Source organism: Triticum urartu, chromosome 1, assembly GCF_003073215.2.
Source record: "Triticum urartu cultivar G1812 chromosome 1, Tu2.1, whole genome shotgun sequence".
NCBI classification, from domain to species: domain Eukaryota; kingdom Viridiplantae; phylum Streptophyta; class Magnoliopsida; order Poales; family Poaceae; genus Triticum; species Triticum urartu.
The window spans coordinates 437,678,666-437,695,963 of record NC_053022.1 but is presented as its reverse complement, the minus strand read 5'-3'; positions in this window follow the sequence as shown (position 1 = coordinate 437,695,963).

Below are 17,298 nucleotides of genomic sequence, written 5' to 3'. Positions count from 1 at the left end.
CATCATTAACTTCCTCACTAATTGGTGTAGGCATCACTAGAACTGATTTCTGTGATGAACTACTTTCCAATTTGGGAGAAGGTACACTTACCTCATCAAGTTATACTTTCCTCCCACTCACTTCTTTCGAGAGAAACTCCTTCTCTAGAAAGGATCCACTCTTAGAAACAAAGATCTTGCCTTCGGATCTGTGATAGAAGGTGTACCCAACAGTTTCTTTTGGGTATCCTATGAAGACGCACTTCTCCGATTTGGGTTTGAGCTTATCAGGCTGAAACTTTTTCACATAAGCATCATAACCCCAAACTTGAAGAAACGACAGCTTAGGTTTCTTGCTAAACCACAGTTCATACAGTGTAGTCTCAACGGATTTTTAGATGGTGCCCTATTTAACGTGAATGCAACTGTCTCTAATGCATAACCCCAAAATGATAGTGGTAAATCGGTAAGAGACATCATAGATCGCACCATATCTAATAAAGTACGGTTACGACGTTCAAACACACCATTACGTTGTGGTGTTCTAGGTGGCGTGAGTTGAGAAACTATTCCACATGCCAAACTCGTAACTCAAATATTCGCCTCCGCGATCAGATCGTAGAAACTTTATTTTCTTGTTACGATGATTCTCAACTTCACTCTGAAATTCTTTGAACTTTGCAAATGTTTCAGACTTGTGTTTCATTAAGTAGATATACCCATATCTTCTCAAATCATCTATGAAGGTCAGAAAATAACGATACCCGCCGCGAGCCTCAACACTCATCGGACCGCATATATCGGTATGTATTATTTCCAATAAGTCAGTGGCTCGCTCCATTGTTCCGGAGAACGGAGTCTTAGTCATCTTGCCCATGAGGCATGGTTCGCAAGCATCAAATGATTCATAATCAAGTGATTCCAAAAGTCCATCCGCATGGAGTTTCTTCATGCGCTTTACACCAATATGACCTAAACGGCAGTGCCACTAGTATGTTGCACTATCATTATCTACTTTGCATCTTTTGGCATCAATATTATGAATATGTGTATCACTACGATCAAGATTCAATAAACCATTCACCTTGGGTGTATGACCACAGAAGGTTTTATTCATGTAAACAAAATAATAATTATTCTTTGACTTAAATGAATAACCGTATTGCAATAAACATGATCCAATCATATTATGCTCAACACAAACACCAAATAACATCCATTTTAGGTTCAACACTAATCCCAAAGGTAAAGGGAATGTGCGATGGTGATCTTATCAACCTTGGAATCACTTCCAACACACATCGTCACCTCGCCCTTAACTAGTCTATGTTCATTTTATAACTCCTGTTTCAAGTTACTCATCATAGCAACTGAACCAGTATCAAATACCCCGGGGCTACTATGAATACTAGTAAAGTACACATCAATAACATGTATATCATATACACTTTTGTTCACTTTGCCATCCCTCTTATCCGCCAAGTATTTAAGGCAGTTCCACTTCCAGTGACCATTTCCTTTGCAGTAGAAGCACTCAGTTTCAGGCTTGGGTCTAACTTTGGGCTTCTTCATGGGAGTGGCAACTTGCTTGTCATTCTTCTTGAAGTTCTCTTTCTTTCCCTTGCCCTTTTACTTGAAACTAGTGGTCTTGTCAACCATCAACACTTGATGCTTTCCTTGATTTCTACCTTCACCGATTTCAGCATCGCGAAGAGCTCGGGGAATTGTTTTCGTCATCCCTTGCATATTATAGTTCATCACGAAGTCCCAGTAACTTGGTGATAGTGACTAGAGAACTCTGTCAATCACTATCTTATCTGGAAGATTAACTCCCACTTGATTCAAGCGATTGTAGAACTCAGACATTCTGAGCACATGCTCACTGGTTGAGCTATTCTCCTCCATCTTTTAGGCAAAAAATACTTGTCAGAGGTCTCATACCACTCGACTCGGGCATGAGTCTGAAATACCAATTTCAACTCTTGGAACATCTCATATGCTCCATGGTGTTTCAAGACATTTTTGAAGTCCCGGTTCTAAGCCGTAAAGCATGATGCACTAAACTATCAAGTAGTCATCATACCAAGCTTATCAAACATTCATAACGTCTGCATTTGCTCCTGCAATAGTTCTGTCACCTAGTGGTGCATCAAGCACATAATTCTTCTATGCAGCAATGAGGATAATCCTCAGATCACGGATCCAATCCTCGTCATTGCTACTATCATCTTTCAACTTATTTTCTCTAGGAACATATCAAAAAAATAAACGGGGAGCTATAACGTGAGCTATTGATCTACAACATAATTTGCAAATACTATCAGGACTAAGTTCATGATAATTTGAAGTTCAGTTAATCATATTACTTAAGAACTCCCACTTAGATAGACATCCCTCTAGTCATCTAAATGATCACGTGATCCATATCAACTAAACCATGTCCGATCATCACGTGAGATGGAGTTGTTTTCAATGATGAACATCACTATGTTGATCACATCTACTACATGATTCATGTTTGACCTTTCGGTCTCAGTGTTCTGAGGCCATATCTGCATATGCTAGGTTCGTCAAGTTTAACCCGAGTATTCCGCGTGTGCAAAACTGGCTTGCACCCGTTGTATGTGAACGTAGAGATTATCACACTCGATCATCACGTGGTGTCTCGGCACCACGAATTCTAGCAATGGTTCATACTCGAAAACACTTGTAACTTCAAATTTAGTGAGGGATCATCTTATAATGCTACCGCCGTACTAAGCAAAATAAGATGCATAAAGGATAAACATCACATGCATTCAAAATAAGTGGTTATGGCCATCATCATCTTGTGCCTTTGATCTCCATCTCCAAAGTACCGTCATGATCTCCATCGTCATCGGCATGACACCATGATCTCCATCATCTTGATCTTTATCAACGTGTCGTCACATGGTTGTCTCACCAACTATTCCTTTTGCAACTATTGCTATCGCATAGCGATAAAGTAAAGCAATTATATGGCGCTTGCATCTTATGCAATAAAGAGACAACCATAAGGCTCCTACCAGTTGCCGATAACTTTAACAAAACATGATCATCTCATACAACAATTTATATCTCATCACGTCTTGACCATATCACATCACAACATGCCTTGCAAAAACAAGTTAGACGTCCTCTACTTTGTTGTTGCAAGTTTAATGTGGCTGCTACAGGCTTCTAGCAAGAACCGTTCTTACCTACGCATCAAAACCACAATGATTTTTCGTCAAGTGTGCTGTTTTAACCTTCAACAAGGATCGGGCGTAGTCACACTCGATTCAACTAAAGCTGGAGAAACAAACACCCACTAGCCACCTGAAGGAAATATGCCCTAGAGGCAATAATAAAGTTATTATTTATTTCCTTATATCATGATAAATTTTTATTATTCATGCTAGAATTGTATTAACCGGAAACATAATACATGTGTGAATACATAGACAAACAGAGTGTCACTAGTATGCCTCTACTTGACTAGCTCGTTAATCGAAGATGGTTATGTTTCCTAACCATGAACAAAAGAGTTGTTATTTGATTAACGGGATCACATCATTAGAAGAATGATGTGATTGACATGACCCATTCCATTAGCTTAGCACCCGATCGTTTAGTATGTTGCTATTGCTTTCTTCATGACTTATACATGTTCCTATGACTATGAGATTATGCAACTCCCGTTTACCGGAGGAACACTTTGTGTGCTACCAAACGTCACAACGTAACTGGGTGATTATAAAGGAGCTCTACAGGTGTCTCCAAAGGTGAATGTTGGGTTGGCGTATTTCGAGATTAGGATTTGTCACTCCGATTGTCGGAGAGGTATCTCTGGGCCCTCTCGGTAATGCACATCACATAAGCCTTGCAAGCATTACAACTAATAAGTTAGTTGCAAGATTATGTATTATGAAACGAGTAAAGAGACTTGCCGATAACGAGATTGAACTAGGTATTATGATACCGACGATCGAATCTCGGGCAAGTAACATACCGATGACAAAGGGAACAATGTATGTTGTTATGCGGTCTGACCAATAAAGATCTTTGTAGAATATGTGGGAGCCAATATGAGCATCCAGGTTCCGCTATTGGTTATTGACCAGAGACGTGTCTCGGTCATGTCTACATTGTTCTTGAACCCGTAGGGTCCGCACGCTTAAGGTTTCGATGACAGTTATATTATGAGTTTATGAGTTTTGATGTACCGAAGGATTTCGGAGTCCCGGATGAGATCGAGGACATGACAAGGAGTCTCGAAATGGTCAAGACGTAAAAATCGATATATTGGACGACTATATTCGGACATCGGAAAGATTCCGAGTGATTCGGGTATTTTTCGGAGTACCGGGTAGTTACGGGAGAAGCAATGGGCCTTGATGGGGCTTTAGTGGGAAGAGGAGAAAGGGCCAAGGGGCTGCTGTGCCCCCCCTCCCCTCTAGTCCGAATTGGACTAGGGAAAAGGGGGCCAGCCACCTCTCCTTCTCCTCCACTTCCTTCTCCCTTCCTCCCCTCTTGGTGGACTCCTACTAGGACTTGGAGTCCTAGTAGGACTCCACATCCTGGCCGCACCTAGCCTTGGCCGGCCTCCTCCTCCTCCATCCTTTATATACTGAGGCAAGGGGCACCCCATGAACACAAGTTGATCCACGTGATCTTTTTCTTAGCCGTGTGCGGCGCCCCCTTCCACCATAATCCTCGATAATATTGTAGCGGTGCTTAGGCGAAGCCCTGCGACAGTAGAACATCAAGATCGTCACCACGCCGTCGTGCTGACGGAACTCTTCCCCGACACTTTGCTGGATCGGGGTCCGGGGATCGTCATCGAGCTGAACGTGTGCTAAAACTCGGAGGTGCCGTAGTCTCGGTGCTTGATCGGTCGGGCCGTGAAGACGTACGACTACATCAACCTAACGCTTCCGTTGTCGATCTACAAGGGTACGTAGGTCACACTCTTCCCTCGTTGCTATGCATCACCATGATCTTGCGTGTGTGTAGGTAAATTTTTGAAATTACTACGTTCCCCAACAGTGGCATCCGAGCCTAGGTTTTATGTGTTGATGTTATTTGCACGAGTAGAACACAAGTGAGTTGTGGGTGATATAAGTCATACTGCTTACCAGCATGTCATACTTTGGTTCGGCAGTATTGTTGGATGAAGCGGCCCGGACCGACATTACGCGTACGCTTACACGAGACCGGTTCTCCCGACGTGCTTTGCACAAAGGTGGCTAGCGGGTGACAGTTTCTCCAACTTTAGTTGAACCGAGTGTGGCTACGCCCGGTCATTGCGAAGGTTAAAACATCACCAACTTGACAAACTATCGTTGTGGTTTTGATTCGTAGGTAAGATTGGTTCTTGCTTAAGCCCGTAGCAGCCACGTAAAACTTGCAACAACAAAGTAGAGGACGTCTAACTTGTTTTTGCAGGGCATGTTGTGATGTGATATGGTCAAGACATGATGCTAAATTTTATTGTATGAGATGATCATGTTTTGTAACCAAGTTATCGGCAACTGGCAGGAGCCATATGGTTGTCGCTTTATTGTATGCAATGCAATTGCGCTGTAATGCTTTACTTTATCACTAGGCGGTAGCAATAGTCGTGGAAGCATAAGATTGGCGAGACGACAACAATGCTACGATGGTGATCAAGGTGTCGCGCCGGTGACGATGGTGATCAGGATGGTGCTTCGAAGATGGAGATCACAAGCACAAGATGATGATGGCCATATCATATCACTTATATTGATTGCATGTGATGTTTATCTTTTATGCATCTTATCTTGCTTTGATTTTTTAAGATGATCTCTCACTAATTATCAAGAAGTGTTCTCCCTGAGTATGCACCGTTGCGAAAGTTCTTCGTGCTGAGACACCACGTGATAATCGGGTGTGATAGGCTCTACGTTCAAATACAACGGGTGCAAAACAGTTGCACACGCAGAATACTCAGGTTATACTTGACGAGCCAAGCATATACAGATATGGCCTCGGAACACGGAGACCGAAAGGTCGAGCGTGAATCATATAGTAGATATGATCAACATAGTGATGTTTACCAATGAAACTACTCCATCTCACGTGATGATCGGACATGGTTTAGTTGATTTGGATCACGTGATCACTTAGAGGATTAGAGGGATGTCTATCTAAGTGGGAGTTCTTAAGTAATATGATTAAATTGAACTTAAATTTATCATGAACTTAATCCTGGTAGTATTTTGCAAATTATGTTGTAGATCAATAGCTCGCGTTGTTGCTTCCCTGTGTTTATTTTGATATGTTCCTAGAGAAAATTGTGTTGAAAGATGTTAGTAGCAATGATGCGGATTGGATCCGTGATCTGAGGTTTATCCTCGTTGCTGCACAGAAGAATTATGTCCTTGATGCACCGCTAGGTGACGGACCTATTGCAGGAGCAGATGCAGACATTATGAACGTTTGGCTAGCTCAATATGATGACTACTTGATAGTTTAGTGCACCATGCTTAATGGCTTAGAATCGGGACTTCAAAGACATTTTGAACGTCATGGAGCATATGAGATGTTCCAGGAGTTGAAGTTAATATTTCAAGCAAATACCCGAGTTGAGAGATATGAAGTCTCCAACAAGTTCTATAGCTAAAAGATGGAGGAGAATCGCTCAACTAGTGAGCATGTGCTCAGATTGTCTGAGTACTACAATCGGTTGAATCAAGTGGGAGTTAATCTTCCAGATAAGATAGTGATTGACAGAATTCTCTAGTCACCATCACCAAGTTAGTAGAACTTCGTGATGAACTATGATATGCAAGGGATAACGGAAGCGATTCCCAAGCTCTTCGTAATGTGGAAATTGACGAAGGTAGAAATCGAGAAAAACATCAAGTGTTGATGGTAGACAAGACCACTAGTTTCAAGAAAAGGGCAAAGGGAAGAAGGGGAACTTCAAGAAGAACAGCAAGCAAGTTGCTGCTCAAGTGAAGAAGCCCAAGTCTGGTCCTAAGCCTGAGACTAAGTGCTTCTACTACAAAGGGACTGGTCACTGGAAGCGGAACTACCCCAAGTGATTGGCGGATAAGAAGGATGGCAATGTGAACATAAGTATATTTGATATACATGTTATTGATGTGTACTTTACTAGTGTTTATAGCAACCCCTCGGTATTTGATACTAGTTCAGTTGCTAAGATTAGTAACTCGAAACGGGAGTTGCAGAATAAACAGAGACTAGTTAAGGGTGAAGTGACGATGTGTGTTGGAAGTGGTTCCAAGATTGATGTGATCATCATCGCACACTCCCTATAATTTCGGGATTAGTGTTGAACCTAAATAAGTGTTATTTGGTGTTTGCGTTGAGCATGAATATGATTTGATCATGTTTATTGTAATACGATTATTCATTTAAGTAAGAGAATAAATTGTTGTTCTGTTTACATGAATAAAACCTCATATGGTTACACACCCAATGAAAATAGTTCGTTGGATCTCGATCGTAGTGATACACATATTGAAACCAAAAGATGCAAAGTTAATAATGATAGTGCAACTTATTTGTGTTGGGGAACGTTGCAGAAAACAAAAATTTTCCTACTCGTTTCACCAAGATCCATCTAGGAGTTCAACTAGCAACGAGCCATCGGATGCATCTACATACCTTTGTAGATCGCGTGCGGAAGCGTTCAAAGGAACGGTGATGATGTAGTCGTACACGACGTGATCCAAATCACCGATGACCAAGCGCCGAACGGACGGCACCTCCGCGTTCAACACACGTACGGGACGGGAGACGTCTCCTCCTTCTTGATCCAGCAAGGAGGAAGGAGATGTTGATGAAGATCCAGCAGCACGACGGCGTGGTGGTGGATGCAGGGCGTCACAGTAGCAGGGCTTTGCCTATACTACGAGGGAGAGACGTAACGGGGAGAGAGGGAGGCGCCAAAGCTCAGGTATGAAGTCCTCCCCTCTCCTCAACTATATATAGGGGTGCCAAGGGGGGGGGAGCCGGCCCTAGTAGATGGATCTACTAGGGGGGGGGCGGCCTAGGGTGGGGGGCTTGCCCCCCAAGCAAGGGGGCGCCCCTCTAGGGTTTCCCCTCCAACCCTAGCCGCATGGGCCCTTGGGGGGGTGGCGCCCCAGCCCACTATGGGCTGGGTTCCCTCCCACTTTAGCCCATGGCCCCCCCCGGGATAGGTGGCCCCACCCGGTGGACCCCCGGGACCCTTCCGGTGGTCCCGGTACAATACCGGTGACCCCGAAACTTGTCCCGATGGCCAAAACAACACTTCCTATATATAATTCTTTACCTCCGGACCATTCCGGAACTCCTCGTGACGTCCGGGATCTCATCCGGGACTCCGAACAACATTCGGGTTACTGCACATACATATCTTCACAACCCTAGCGTCACCGAACCTTAAGTGTGTAGACCCTACGGGTTCGGGAGACAAGCAGACATGACCGAGACGACTCTCCGGTCAATAACCAACAGCGGGATCTGGATACCCATGTTGGCTCCCACATGCTCCACGATGATCTCATCGGATGAACCACGATGTCGAGGATTCAATCAACCCCGTATGCAATTCCCTTTGTCAATCGATATGTTACTTGCCCGAGATTCGATCGTCGGTATCCCAATACCTCGTTCAATCTCGTTATCGGCAAGTCACTTTACTCGTACCGTAATGCATGATCCCGTGACCAGACACTTGGTCACTTTGAGCTCATTATGATGATGCATTACCGAGTGGGCCCAGTGATACCTCTCCGTCATACGGAGTGACAAATCCCAGTCTTGATCCATGTCAACCCAACAGACACTTTCGGAGATACCCGTAGTCTACCTTTATAGCCACCCAGTTACGTTGTGACGTTTGGTATACCCAAAGCACTCCTACGGTATCCGGGAGTTACACGATCTCATGGTCTAAGGAAAAGATACTTTGACATTGGAAAACTCTAGCAAACGAACTATACGATCTTGTGCTATGTTTAGGATTGGGTCTTGTCCATCACATCATTCTCCTAATGATGTGATCTCGTTATCAATGACATCCAATGTCCATAGTCAGGAAACCATGGCTATCTGTTGATCAACGAGCTAGTCAACTAGAGGCTTACTAGGGACATGTTGGTGTCTGTTATTCACACATGTATTACGATTTCCGGATAACACAATTATAGCATGAATAAAGACAATTATCATGAACAAGGAAATATAATAATAATGCTTTTATTATTGCCTCTAGGGCATATTTCCAACAGTCTCCCACTTGCACTAGAGTCAATAATCTAGTTACATTGTGATGAATCGAACACCCATGGAATTCTGGTGTTGATCATGTTTTGCCCTAGGGAGAGGTTTAGTCAACGGATCCGCTATATTCAGGTCCGTATGTACTTTACAAATCTCTATGTCTCCATCTTGAACATTTTTCACGAATGGAGTTGAAGCGACGCTTGATGTGCCTTGTCTTCTTGTGAAACCTGAGCTCCTTGGCAAGTGCAATAGCTCCAGTGTTGTCACAAAAGAGTTTGATTGGCCCCGACACATTGGGTATGACTCCTAGGTCGGTGATGAACTCCTTCACCCATATTTCTTCATGCGCTGCCTCCGAGGCTGACATGTACTCCGCTTCACATGTAGATCCCGCCACGACGCTCTGCTTGCAGCTGCACCAGCTCACTGCTCCACCATTCAACATATACACGTATCCGGTTTGTGACTTAGAGTCATCCAGATCTGTGTTGAAGCTAGCGTCGACGTAACCCTTTACGACGAGCTCTTCGTCACCTCCATAAACGAGAAACATTTCCTTAGTCCTTTTCAGGTACTTCAGGATATTCTTAACCGTCGTCCAGTGTTCCTTGCCGGGATTACTTTGGTACCTTCCTACCAAACTTACGGCAAGGTTTACATCAGGTCTGGTACACAGCATGGCATACATAATAGACCCTATGGCCGAGGCATAGGGGATGACGCTCATCTCTTTTATATCTTCTGCCGTGGTCGGACATTGAGCTGAACTCAATTTCACACCTTGTAATACAGGTAAGAACCCCTTCTTAGAATGATCCATATTGAACTTCTTCAATATCTTATCAAGGTATGTGCTTTGTGAAAGACCTATGAGGCGTCTCGATCTATCTCTATAGATTTTGATGCCTAATATATAAGCAGCTTCTCCAAGGTCCTTCATTGAAAAACTCTTATTCAAGTAGGCCTTGATGCTGTCCAAGAGTTCTATATCATTTCCCATCAAAAGTATGTCATCTACATATAATATGAGAAATGCTACAGAGCTCCCACTCACTTTCTTGTAAACGCAGGCTTCTCCATAAGTCTGCGTAAACCCAAACGCTTTGATCATCTCATCAAAGCGAATGTTCCAACTGCGAGATGCTTGCACCAGCCCATAAATCGAGCGTTGGAGCTTGCACACCTTGTTAGCATTCTTAGGATCGACAAAACCTTCCGGCTGCATCATATACAATTCTTCCTTAAGGAAACCATTAAGGAATGCCGTTTTGATGTCCATTTGCCATATCTCATAATCGAAGAATGCGGCAATTGCTAACATGATTCGGACGGACTTTAGCTTCGCTACCGGTGAGAAAGTCTCATCGTAGTCAACCCCTTGAACTTGTCGATAACCCTTAGCGACAAGCCGAGCTTTATAGATGGTCACATTACCATCCGCGTCTGTCTTCTTCTTAAAGATCCATTTATTCTCTATGGCTCGCCATTCAACGGGCAAGTCAGTCAAAGTCCATACTTCGTTTTCATACATGGATCCTATCTCGGATTTCATGGCTTCTAGCCATTTGTCAGAATCCGGGCCCGCCATCGCTTCTTCATAGTTCGAAGGTTCACCGTTGTCTAACAACATGATTTCCAAGACAGGGTTGCCGTACCACTCTGGTGCGGAACGTGTCCTTGTGGACCTTCGAATTTCAGTAGGAGCTTGATCAGAAGTATCTTGATCATTATCATTAACTTCCTCTCTAGTCGGTGCAGACACCTCAGGAACATTTTCTTGAGTTGTGCCATTTACCAGTTCAAGAGGTAATACTTCATCAAGCTCTACTTTCCTCCCACTTACTTCTTTCGAGAGAAACTCTTTCTCTAGAAAGGACCCATTCTTGGCAACAAAGATCTTGCCTTCGGATCTGAGGTAGAAGGTGTACCCAATAGTTTCTTTTGGGTATCCTATGAAGACGCATTTTTCCGACTTGGGTTCGAGCTTTTCAGGTTGAAGTTTCTTGACATAAGCATCGCATCCCCAAACTTTTAGAAACGACAGCTTAGGTTTCTTCCCAAACCATAATTCATACGGTGTCGTCTCAACGGATTTCGACGGAGCCCTATTTAAAGTGAATGCGGCAGTCTCTAAAGCATAGCCCCAAAAAGATAGCGGTAAATCGGTAAGAGACATCATAGATCGCACCATATCTAATAGAGTGCGATTACGACGTTTGGACACACCGTTACGCTGAGGTGTTCCAGGCGGCGTGAGTTGTGAAACTATTCCACATTTTCTTAAGTGTGTGCCAAACGCATGACTCAAGTATTCTCCTCCATGATCTGATCGTAGAAACTTGATTTTCCTGTCACGTTGATTCTCAACCTCACTCTGAAATTCCTTGAACTTTTCAAAGGTTTCAGACTTGTGTTTCATTAAGTAGATATACCCATATCTACTTAAATCATCAGTGAGCGTGAGAACATAACGATAGCCACCGCGAGCCTCAACACTCATTGGACCGCACACATCAGTATGTATGATTTCCAATAAGTTGGTTGCTCGCTCCATTGTTCCTGAGAACGGAGTCTTGGTCATTTTACCCATAAGGCATGGTTCGCACGTGTCAAATGATTCATAATCAAGAGACTCCAAAAGTCCATCTGCATGGAGCTTCTTCATGCGTTTGACACCTATGTGACCAAGGCGGCAGTGCCACAAGTATGTGGGACTATCATTATCAACCTTACATCTTTTGGTACTCACATTATGAACATGTGTAGTAATACGCCCGAGATTCATTAAGAATAAACCATTCACCATAGGAGCATGACCATAAAACATATCTCTCATATAAATGGAACAACCATTATTCTCAGATTTAAATGAGTAGCCATCTCGAATTAAACGAGATCCCGATACAATGTTCATGCTCAAAGCTGGCACTAAATAACAATTACTGAGATTTAAAACTAATCCCGTAGGTAAATGTAGAGGCAGCGTGCCGACGGTGATCACATCGACCTTGGAACCATTCCCGACGCGCATCGTCACCTCGTCCTTCGCCAGTCTCTGTTTATTCCGCAGCTCCTGCTGTGAGTTACAAATATGAGCAACGACACCGGTATCAAATACCCAGGAGTCACTACGAGTACTGGTAAGGTACACATCAATTACATGTATATCAAATATACCTTTGGTGTTGCCGGCCTTCTTGTCCGCTAAGTATTTGGGGCAGTTCCGTTTCCAGTGACCCTTCCCTTTGCAATAAAAGCACTCAGTTTCGGGCTTGGGTCCATTCTTTGGCTTCTTCCCGGCAGCTTGCTTGCCGGGTGCGGCAACTTCCTTGCCGTCCTTCTTGAAGTTCTTTTTACCCTTTCCTTTCTTGAACTTAGTGGTTTTATTGACCATCAACACTTGATGTTCCTTCTTGACTTCTACCTCCGCTGATTTCAGCATTGAGAACAACTCAGGAATGGTCTTTTGCATCCCCTGCATGTTGAAGTTCATCACAAAGCTCTTGTAGCTTGGTGGAAGCGACTGGAGGATTCTGTCAATGACCGCATCATCCGGGAGATTAACTCCCAGCTGAGACAAGCGGTTATGTAACCCAGACATAGTGAGTATGTGCTCACTGACAGAACTATTTTCCTCCATCTTACAGCTGAAGAACTTATCGGAGACTTCATATCTCTCGATCCGGGCATGATCTTGAAAAACCATTTTCAGCTCTTCGAACATCTCATATGCTCCATGTCTCTCAAAATGCTTTTGGAGCCCCGGCTCTAAGCTGTAAAGCATGCCGCACTGAACGAGGGAGTAGTCGTCAACACGTGTCTGCCAAGCGTTCATAACGTCTTGGTTCTGTGGGACGGGTGGATCACCTAGCGGTTCTTGTAGGACATAATCTTTCTTGGCAGCTATGAGGATGATCCTCAGGTTCCGGACCCAGTCCGTATAGTTGCTGCCATCGTCTTTCAGCTTGGTTTTCTCTAGGAACGTGTTGAAGTTGAGGAGTACGTGGGCCATTTGATCTACAAGACATAGTGTAAAATATATTTAGACTAAGTTCATGATAATTAAGTTCATCTAATCAAATTATTAATGAACTCCCACTTAGATTAGACATCCCTCTAGTCATCTAAGTATTACATGATCCGGGTTAACTAGACCGTGTCCGATCATCATGTGAGACGGACTAGTCAACGTCGGTGAACATCTTTATGTTGATCGTATCTTCTATACGACTCATGCTCGACCTTTCGGTCTTCTGTGTTCCGAGGCCATGTCTGTACATGCTAGGCTCGTCAAGTTAACCCTAAGTGTTTTGCATGTGTTCCGAGGCCATGTCTGTACATGCTAGGCTCGTTAACACCCGTTGTATGTGAACGTAAGGATCCATCACACCCAATCATCATGGCGTGCTTAGAAACGACGAACTTTAGGAACGGTGCACAGTTAGGGGAGAACACTTCTTGAAATTGTTATGAGGGATCATCTTATTTACTACCGTCGTTCTAAGTAAACAAGATGCAAAACATGATAAACATCACATGTAATCAAATAATTAACGTGACATGATATGGCCAATATCACATAGCTCCTTTGATCTCCATCTTGGGGCTCCATGATCATCTTGTCACCGGCTTGACACCATGATCTCCATCATCATGATCTCCATCATCGTGTCTCCGTGAAGTTGCTCGCCAACTATTACTTCTACTACTATGGCTAACGCGTTTAGCAATAAAGTAAAGTAATTTACATGGTGTTTCTCGATGACACGCAGGTCATATAAAAGAATAAAGACAACTCCTATGGCTCCTGCCAGTTGTCATACTCATCGACATGCAAGTCGTGATTCCTATTACAATAGCATGAACATCTCATACATCACATATAGATCATTCATCATTCATCACAACTTTGGCCATATCATATCACAGACCACTTGCTGCAAAAACAAGTTAGACGTCCTCTAATTGTTGTTGCAAGTTTTTACGTGGCTGAATTAGGGTTCTAGCAAGAACGTCTTCTTACCTACGTTAAAGCCACAACGTGATTTGTCAACTTCTATTTACCCTTCATAAGGACCCTGTTCATCGAATCCGCTCCAACTAAAGTGGGAGAGACAGACACCCGCCAGCCACCTTATGCAACTAGTGCATGTTAGTCGGTGGAACCGGTCTCACGTAAGCGTACGTGTAAGGTTGGTCCGGGCCGCTTCATCCCACAATACCGCTGAAGCAAGAAAAGACTAGTAACGGCAAGAAAGTTGACAAATCTACGCCCACAACAAATTGTGTTCTACTCACGCAAGAAGAACTACGCATAGACCTAGCTCATGATGCCACTGTTGGGGAACGTTGCAGAAAACAAAAAATTTCCTACTCGTTTCACCAAGATCCATCTAGGAGTTCAACTAGCAACGAGCCATCGGATGCATCTACATACCTTTGTAGATCGCGTGCGGAAGCGTTCAAAGGAACAGTGATGATGTAGTCGTACACGACGTGATCCAAATCACCGATGACCAAGCGCCGAACGGACGGCACCTCCGCGTTCAACACACGTACGGGACGGGAGACGTCTCCTCCTTCTTGATCCAGCAAGGAGGAAGGAGAGGTTGATGAAGATCCAGCAGCACGACGGCGTGGTGGTGGATGCAGGGCGTCACAGTAGCAGGGCTTTGCCTATACTACGAGGGAGAGACGTAACGGGGAGAGAGGGAGGCGCCAAGGGGCTGGGGTATGAAGTCCGTCCTCTCCCCCACTATATATAGGGGTGCCATGGGGGGGCGCCGGCCCTAGTAGACGGATCTACTAGGGGGGCGGCGGCCTAGGGTGGGGGGCTTGCCCCCCAAGCAAGGGGCGCCCCCTCTAGGGTTTCCCCCCCAACCCTAGCCGCATGGGCCCTTGGGGGGGTGGCGCCCCAGCCCACTATGGGCTGGGTTCCCTCCCCCTTCAGCCCATGGGCCCCCCGGGATAGGTGGCCCCACCCGGTGGACCCCCAGGACCCTTCCGGTGGTCCCGGTACAATACCGGTGACCCCGAAACTTGTCCCGATGGCCGAAACAGCACTTCCTATATATAATTCTTTACCTCCGGACCATTCCGGAACTCCTCGTGACGTCCGGGATCTCATCCGGGACCCCGAACAATATTCGGGTTACTGCATATACATATCTTCACAACCCTAGCGTCACCGAACCTTAAGAGTGTAGACCCTACGGGTTCGGGAGAAAAGCAGACATGACCGAGACGACTCTCCGGTCAATAACCAACAGCAGGACCTGGATACCCATGTTGGCTCGCACATGCTCCACGATGATCTCATCGGATGACCACGATGTCGAGGATTCAATCAACCCCGTATGCAATTCCCTTTGTCAATCGATATGTTACTTGCCCGAGATTCGATCGTCGGTATCCCAATACCTCGTTCAATCTCGTTACCGGCAAGTCACTTTACTCGTACCGTAATGCATGATCCCGTGACCAGACACTTGGTCACTTTGAGCTCATTATGATGATGCATTACCGAGTGGGCCCAGTGATACCTCTCCGTCATACGGAGTGACAAATCCCAGTCTTGATCCATGTCAACCCAACAGACACTTTCGGAGATACCCGTAGTCTACCTTTATAGTCACCCAGTTACGTTGTGACGTTTGGTATACCCAAAGCACTCCTACGGTATCCGGGAGTTACACGATCTCATGGTCTAAGGAAAAGATACTTTGACATTGGAAAAACTCTTAGCAAACGAACTATACGATCTTGCTATGTTTAGGATTGGGTCTTGTCCATCACATCATTCTCCTAATGATGTGATCTCGTTATCAATGACATCCAATGTCATAGTCAGGAAACCATGGCTATCTGTTGATCAACGAGCTAGTCAACTAGAGGCTTACTAGGGACATGTTGGTGTCTGTTATTCACACATGTATTACGATTTCCGGATAACACAATTATAGCATGAATAAAGACAATTATCATGAACAAGGAAATATAATAATAATGCTTTTATTATTGCCTCTAGGGCATATTTCCAACAGTCTCCCACTTGCACTAGAGTCAATAATCCTAGTACATTGTGATGAATCGAACACCCATGGAATTCTGGTGTTGATCATGTTTGCCCTAGGGAGAGGTTTAGTCAACGGATCCGCTACATTCAGGTCCTATTCTGCAAAGCATAAAGGAGTTTTTAAAAGGAGTTTTTCAAAGAAAGACCTCGGTGAAGTTGCTTACATATTAAGCATCATGATGAAATTGAGTAAGACTCAAAGCCCGACCACGGCAGAAAGATAGAAGAGAATGAAAAGTCATCCCTATGCCTCAGCCATAGGTTATAAAGTATGCCATGCTGTGTACCAGATCTATTGTATACCCTACACTCTGTTAAGCAAGGGAGTACAATAATGATCTAAGAGTAGATCACTGGACATTGGTCAAAATTATCCTTAGTGGAATAAGGAAATGTTTCTCGATTATGGAGGTGACAAAAGGTTCGTCGTAAAAAGTTATGTAGATGCAAGTTTGGACACAGATCTGGATGACTCTAAGTCTCGATCTAGATACATATTGAAAGTGGAAGCAATTAGCTAGAGTAGCTCCGTGCAGAGCATTGTAGACATAGAATTCGCAAAATACTTACGGACCTGTATGTGACAGACCCGTTGATTAAAATTATCTCACAAGCAAAACATGATCACACCTTAGGACTCTTTGGGTGTTAATCACATAAATAATGTGAACTAGATTATCGACTCTAGTAAACCCTTTGGGTATAGGTCACATGACGATCAAGTGGGAGACTGAAGGAAATATGCCCTAGAGGCAATAATAAAGTTATTATTTATTTCCTTATATCATGATAAATGTTTATTATTCATGCTAGAATTGTATTAACCGGAAACATAATACATGTGTGAATACATAGACAAACAGAGTGTCACTAGTATGCCTCTACTTGACTAGCTCGTTAATCGAAGATGGTTATGTTTCCTAACCATGAACAAAAGAGTTGTTATTTGATTAACAGGATCACATCATTAGAAGAATGATGTG